The sequence below is a fragment of the Chlorocebus sabaeus genome, chromosome 21, assembly GCF_047675955.1.
Source record: "Chlorocebus sabaeus isolate Y175 chromosome 21, mChlSab1.0.hap1, whole genome shotgun sequence".
NCBI classification, from domain to species: domain Eukaryota; kingdom Metazoa; phylum Chordata; class Mammalia; order Primates; family Cercopithecidae; genus Chlorocebus; species Chlorocebus sabaeus.
Genome location: NC_132924.1, coordinates 44,870,857 through 44,876,972, shown reverse-complemented (window position 1 = coordinate 44,876,972; position 6,116 = coordinate 44,870,857). Strand labels below are relative to the sequence as shown.

The following is a 6,116-nucleotide window of genomic DNA, read 5'->3' as shown; positions in this document are numbered from 1 at the left end:
ATTTAAAAAAAAATTCTCCTCTATGTGAACCCACACGATTCAAACCTATGTTGTTTAAGGGTCAGCTGTGCTTGTGACAGGGACTGTATGATCTGCAAAACTGAAAATATTTACTATCTTTAGTAAATGTTTACAGAAAATGTTTATTGAAGCGTAATCCAGGGTATTGTTTATAAATTCCTTTCCTTTCCCTCCCTCCCTCCCTCCCTCCCTCCCTCCCTCCCTTCCTTCCTTCCTTCCTTCCTTCCTTCCTTCCTTCCTTCCTTCCTTCCTCCTTTCCTTCCTCCCTCCATCCCTCCATCCCTCACTTCTCTCACTCTTTTTTTTGTTTCTTTGTTTTGTGGGGGAGGGTCTAATTGCTCTGAATATATTGACAAATGTACTGTGCAGGAATGGGGGTGATGATCGTCTTGCTCCTGATATTAAAGGGGATGTGCTTCTAGTATTTTAACTTCAGACGTAGTGCTGGATTTGGCTGAGTTGACCATATTAAGAAGGTAACCATTATTCTTAAACTACATCTCTTAAAAACAGGAATGTTGGATTTTGTTCTATAAAGATGGGTATATGAATTTTCTCATTTGATATAGAAAATTTTACTGTTTTCGTAATTAAACTTTCCATGGTCCTGAAAGAAACCTCATGTAGCTAGGTTGTATATTCTTTAACTGTACTGCTGATTTGTGTACTTGTCTAACTATGCTTTCTTCCTTACACAGGTTCTCAAAGGGAACCTTCCCTGGAACATGCTATTCAAATGGAATCCTTCTTGCTGAAGGTTAAGAAACTTGACCTATAATTTTAATTTTAAATCCAGCCAGTCTTTGCAAAGCAAAGAAATGGCTGGGCAATGATCCTTAAATTTCTCTGTTAATGAAAAGTCTGGGAAAGCTTTCAACTTCTTGTTGACTGAGAGTGGTTATGGAAAAATCTCAAAATATTCTGCATCCCTGTCAAACTTCTCACATAGTATTCATTTAAATAAATATAAGATAAGAGTGAAAAAGAGGAAGTTGAGTACCCGTGGGATAGTGAAACTAGATCCTGTAATGTCTGAGCTGATCAGTGTCTTTAGGTCTCTCCCACCAGGGTGATAATGCAATGTGTCCGCTAACCCAGGACAATTTTGAAAGTAAAAGGAGGCAATAAAGTCATTGGAATTATGGCATCTTAAAATAATATTTTGAAATGTATATTTGTTAGCCAAAATTGGTTTTATTGTGTAATAGATCACAAATAGTTCTATGAAAGATTATTCTTAGAAGTAAAATTATTTAAAGTATATTCATGTACATGATGGCAAATTATACAAATTATTCTTTGTATATATTTATGTTAATCATTTTCTTAACTGTACCTATCTGATACCAGGTGGGTGGTATTTTTTCTGGCATTAACTGTCTTTATTTTTTCAATGTGACCTCATATTTATTTTTTCATAAAATTGCCTGCAATAATCTTCAAAGTCAATCTTACGATTAATGGATTTGGAACTGTCAACAGCTTCAATTTACTCTTCCTGTAGGTCGTATTACATCCTATTTTTAATTAAGAAAATAATCTTTCTATAGCTGATGGTTTACGTGGTATTTGAGAAAGTCCAGTTCACCAGAGGACAGTTTTAATTCTAATTTTAATCTTATTGAAATATTATCACAAATATTGTCTTTTAGCCTCTGCTTAGAGTATCTTCTTCAACAGAAAATTTTACAAGGTGAAACAAGTAAAATAAGTCATCTTGCCTTATAATTATTTTAAATGTTTCATTAAATTTCCAAGCTACAAAATTGTAGGGCCTCTCTATTTCATTCTATTCAGGAACAGAATATAAGTGTGTCTAACTATATACTCTTTTAATAATAAATCAAGCTATTTTTCTCTTGGAGTTGATTCTTTTGAGGGCATTGTTCTATGTTTTTACAAGTTTAATTGTTCACACAAGTCATTAGTTAGATAAAGGATTAGGATCACCTATTCACTTTGTGTGTGTGTGTGTCCATCTGTTTGTCTGTATTTCAGTTTATCAGTCTCTTACTAAGAAAATTTATATATATTTTAAAAAGCTGACAGTGGAAAGTAGGTATTCCTCTTTCCCAGTCTATGGGTCTTCTTTAGGCAATAATGATTGCTTTCTGAGCCTTCTTCCAGAAATACTTTCTCTCTGTTAAAGCATATCTCTATCTGTTTATCATCTCTCAATAATCTATCTATTTATCTCTTTATCTACCTATTTATATTTGTATATTAACACAAATGGTGCCATTCTATTAATACTTCTGAACCTCTTTTTTATGTAATAATATTGAAGATTGTACCATATTAGGACAGGTATTTGGAAACTATTCAGTAAATGAAAGCGAATAATGTCTTGCCGAGAGCATTTATGTATCACTATTTTCTAAATCCTGTAGAGGCAAATAGTTATTTTTTAAAATATTGGGTTTGGAGAAAGAAGGCTCTTTGGATTAAAGGAATAGATAGCTCCAGAATTTGTTACTGAGCAGTGTAATTTTATACCAGATATTTAAATGAATAGTGTTTTTATAAGCCTCTCATAATCAATGTCTGTAACCTACAGGTTCTTGCTCTGTCAAAATTAGTTACACTTCCTGTTGCAAAATAATAATGCTTTATTTCCATTAAGCATAAAGTCTCTGAACTTACAGGGTAGTACATCCAAACACTTGATAAACCTGTGGTATTTTTACAATATAAATGTAAATGAGATTTATTCCTTGGTATTTGCCCTGTGAGCTAAATAAGATTAAGTAGAATTGTGCATGTAGCTTTTGGATTCGAGATTCAAGTCCTTCAATCAGGCTCTTACCTGTAGCTTGTGGTGATAAACTTTGTACTTTTTCCCATAAAAATGCTCTTATATCTTAAGCAGGCGTAGCATTTTTTCCTCCCATGGTGGAGATCAGGGACCTAGCCTGGCCAGTTTCCTCAGCCCAATTCAGGGAGGGCCTGTTTTGGAAGACATGAATAAAATTAAAACGAATTGTGCGTAGCTGGGAGGCAGCCACAGTAAATCTGAAGTGAGATCTCCAAATAGTTCTCAAGTAGATGAAGAATAGATACAGATAATGGGAAGAAGAAAGCAGAGCCAGAGAGTAACAGAAGGAGGGAAAGGAGGGAGTACCCACTGGATTTGAGGAGGAAAGAGAGGTAGGGCTCTTGAGTGATGTGTGGGGCATTTGGCTCCATTCAACAGGCTGGAGAATACGGATGTGGTCGTACCATGAGATTAGAGGATAAAGAACCTTTTTAAGATGGCAAATAAGGTGTTATAATGTGATCCACATTTTAAAAGTTATGTTTTAATCTAAAAGAATAAATATATTCATAAGCTGCAGACATAAAAGCACCAAGCCATAGAATAAAGAATCTTTCTAGGGAAACTATGAGTCTTTCCATAGGGAATCATTTTATTTTGATAGCTTCAAAAATTCTAATAGAAGATTATCTCCTGAAAGAGAATATAGCTCTTCTAGTTGATCTTATTCTTAAGGGCTAAATATTGTATATACAAATCTACAATGAAAATTCATTTTCAAAGATGAATTTTAAAAGTCAACTAAATTGTATATTCTTATAAGTACAAATTGATATTTTCTGTGCTTGATGATTAAACCATACATTAACAGTCCTTAGTCCTGCTAAAACTCTTCATTCATTTCTCTCTTGATTTTATTTATTTATTTATTTATTTATTGAGACACGGTCTCACTCTGTTTCTCAACTTGGAGTGCAGTGGCATGATCACAGTTCACTGCAGCCTCTACCTTCTGCGCTCAAGTGATCCTCCCACCACAGCCTCCAGAATAGCTGGGACTACAAGCACGTGCCACCCATACCCAGCTAATTTTTGTGTTTTTTGTAGAGACAGGGTCTCACTTAGTTGGCCAGTCTCCCAAAGTGCTGAGATTATAGGTGTGAGCCACTACACCCGACCCCTCTTAGTTGATTAATACAGAATTTTAAGTTCATATTTTTTGCCATTGCTATATATTGTTTTTATAGAATTACCATACAAAATATTGTTGGTTATTTACTTAAGACTGTTTTTCTTTCATATAGCTCTCTTTTCTGAAACATATTGAGTTGGTTCAGCTTTTCCTTTTCTACTGTGCTGTTTTATATTTAAGGTGGGCCCCATACCCAGACTTAGGGGCTAGATTGATTAGTGTATTTAAGTAGTTCTTAACCAGGGACATTTGGCAATGTCTGGAGACATTTTTGATTGTTGCGATTGGGGAGGGTGCTATGGGCATCTAGTGGGTAGAGAGCAAGGAGAATTTTAAACAATGTACAGAATAGCTCCCTCCAACAAAGAATTATCCATCCCAAAATGTCATTAGTGATGAGGCTGAACTCCTGGTCTACTTTTACCCAATCATGGTGGTCCCCTTTCTAAATCACTGTTGGTTTAGGCATAAACATGTGATATAATTCTTGCTGATGAAATAGGGGAAATCTAAGGAAAGTTTCTACTCATTAATAAAAATCAATAAATGTAAAGAAAATGGCTCCCTTTTCCACTGATATGGTCCTATCTGGATGCAGTGTATTGAACTCTGACAGCCACCGTAGTTTCATGAGGATGATTAGGAAAAACCATGTTGATGTACCTTAAAGAACCTGAGTGAAAGACGGAGAGAATCTCTGTGTGTGTGTGTGTGTCTAAATATCAGAATCACCATTTTAATCAGCCTCCAGCCTGAAGCTGTCATATCTTAGTGTTTTTTCTAAGAAAAAAATTTTCTTCCCATTGTTTAAGCCAGCTGAGTTTTTGTTACTTTTAGCTATCAGGCAGTATCCTAATTGATAATATTATTTAGCATTTGCTTATTTCATAATTACATATTTAACTTTTTTGACATTTAGTTTCATTTTTGATTGATTTTTCTTTTATGTCGTATCTTTATCATTGTTTATTTTGCTTTACTAATAGGCTGGGTAAAATTTTTTTGTGCATATAATTTTAGAAGAAACGTACACTGGTGATATTAATTAATCTTTGTAAGTCTAAAATGCCTTTTTGTTCATCTCCTGGGGATGGGAGCTTGTGTGAATGTTGGATTATTCATAGTTCAGTACATTTTAGATATAGCTGTTGAGGGTTCTACCTATTTAGTGTGCACCATCTTCTACTTGGTATGGAAGAAAGGTTTGAGGACCATCTGTCGTTATTATGTGACCTATTTTTTTTTCTTGTCCAGAAGCTTGTAGAATTATTTGCTTGTTCTTAAAATTAAAAATGTTAATCAAGGCCAGGCGTGGTGGCTCACGCCTGTAATCCCAGCACTTTGGGAGGCTGAGGCGGGCAAATCCCCTGAGGTTAGGAGTTCGAGACTAGCCTGGCCAACATGGCAAAACCCAGTCTCTATTAAAAATACAAAAATTAGCTGGGCATGGTGGTGCGCACCTGTAATCCCAGCTACTCAGGAGGCTGAGGGAGGAGAATCGCTAGAACCTGGGAGACGGCTGCTGCAGTGAGCCAAGATGGCACAATTGTGCTCCAACATGGGCAACAGAGCGAGACTCTGTCTCAAAGAAAAAAAAAATGTTAATCAAGATCAAGGCCATTTCCATCACAGGTATGGCGGCTAACACTAGTACTAGCTCCTTACAGCTGCTACTGCTAGAGCTTATAGACAAATCTAAGAATCAAAAATTCTCATTGTGATGAAGAGTGATAAAGAAATTGTTGATACTCTTCTAGGATTTGATAACTTTGTCAATACGGTACTGCAAGATATCACTGATTTTGAAATCCTACCAGAAGAAAGAATACTAAATTAGATCAGATTTCACTAAATGGAAATAATATAATAATGTTGGTTCATGGAGGAGGAAGACCTGAAGTATGAATGTGTTTCCTTGACTTATGCTGGATTCTGTTTTGTCTTGTAATGAAAAGAAAATAGATATTTTTTTCCCACCTTTTAGTGTTTAGATCTTATAAAACTAAGTTTCCTATTAAGGGAAATGTTTTGAAGGCATATACCCATTTTTGTAAGTTAATCATGGTTATCTTGGAAAAAAAAAAGAAAAGAGTTTCTTTGAAGATTAAAATGGAAGTGTTTTGGTTAAAAAATTTCATCAAGATATTA

At 35.0% G+C, this 6,116-nt stretch overlaps 1 pseudogene; it reads left to right on the top strand.

Moving 5' to 3' along the window:
• Window positions 1-5,602: 5,602 nt before the first annotated feature.
• LOC119626189 (U6 snRNA-associated Sm-like protein LSm5 pseudogene) lies at window positions 5,603-5,873 on the top strand (annotated as a pseudogene).
• Window positions 5,874-6,116: the final 243 nt, after the last annotated feature.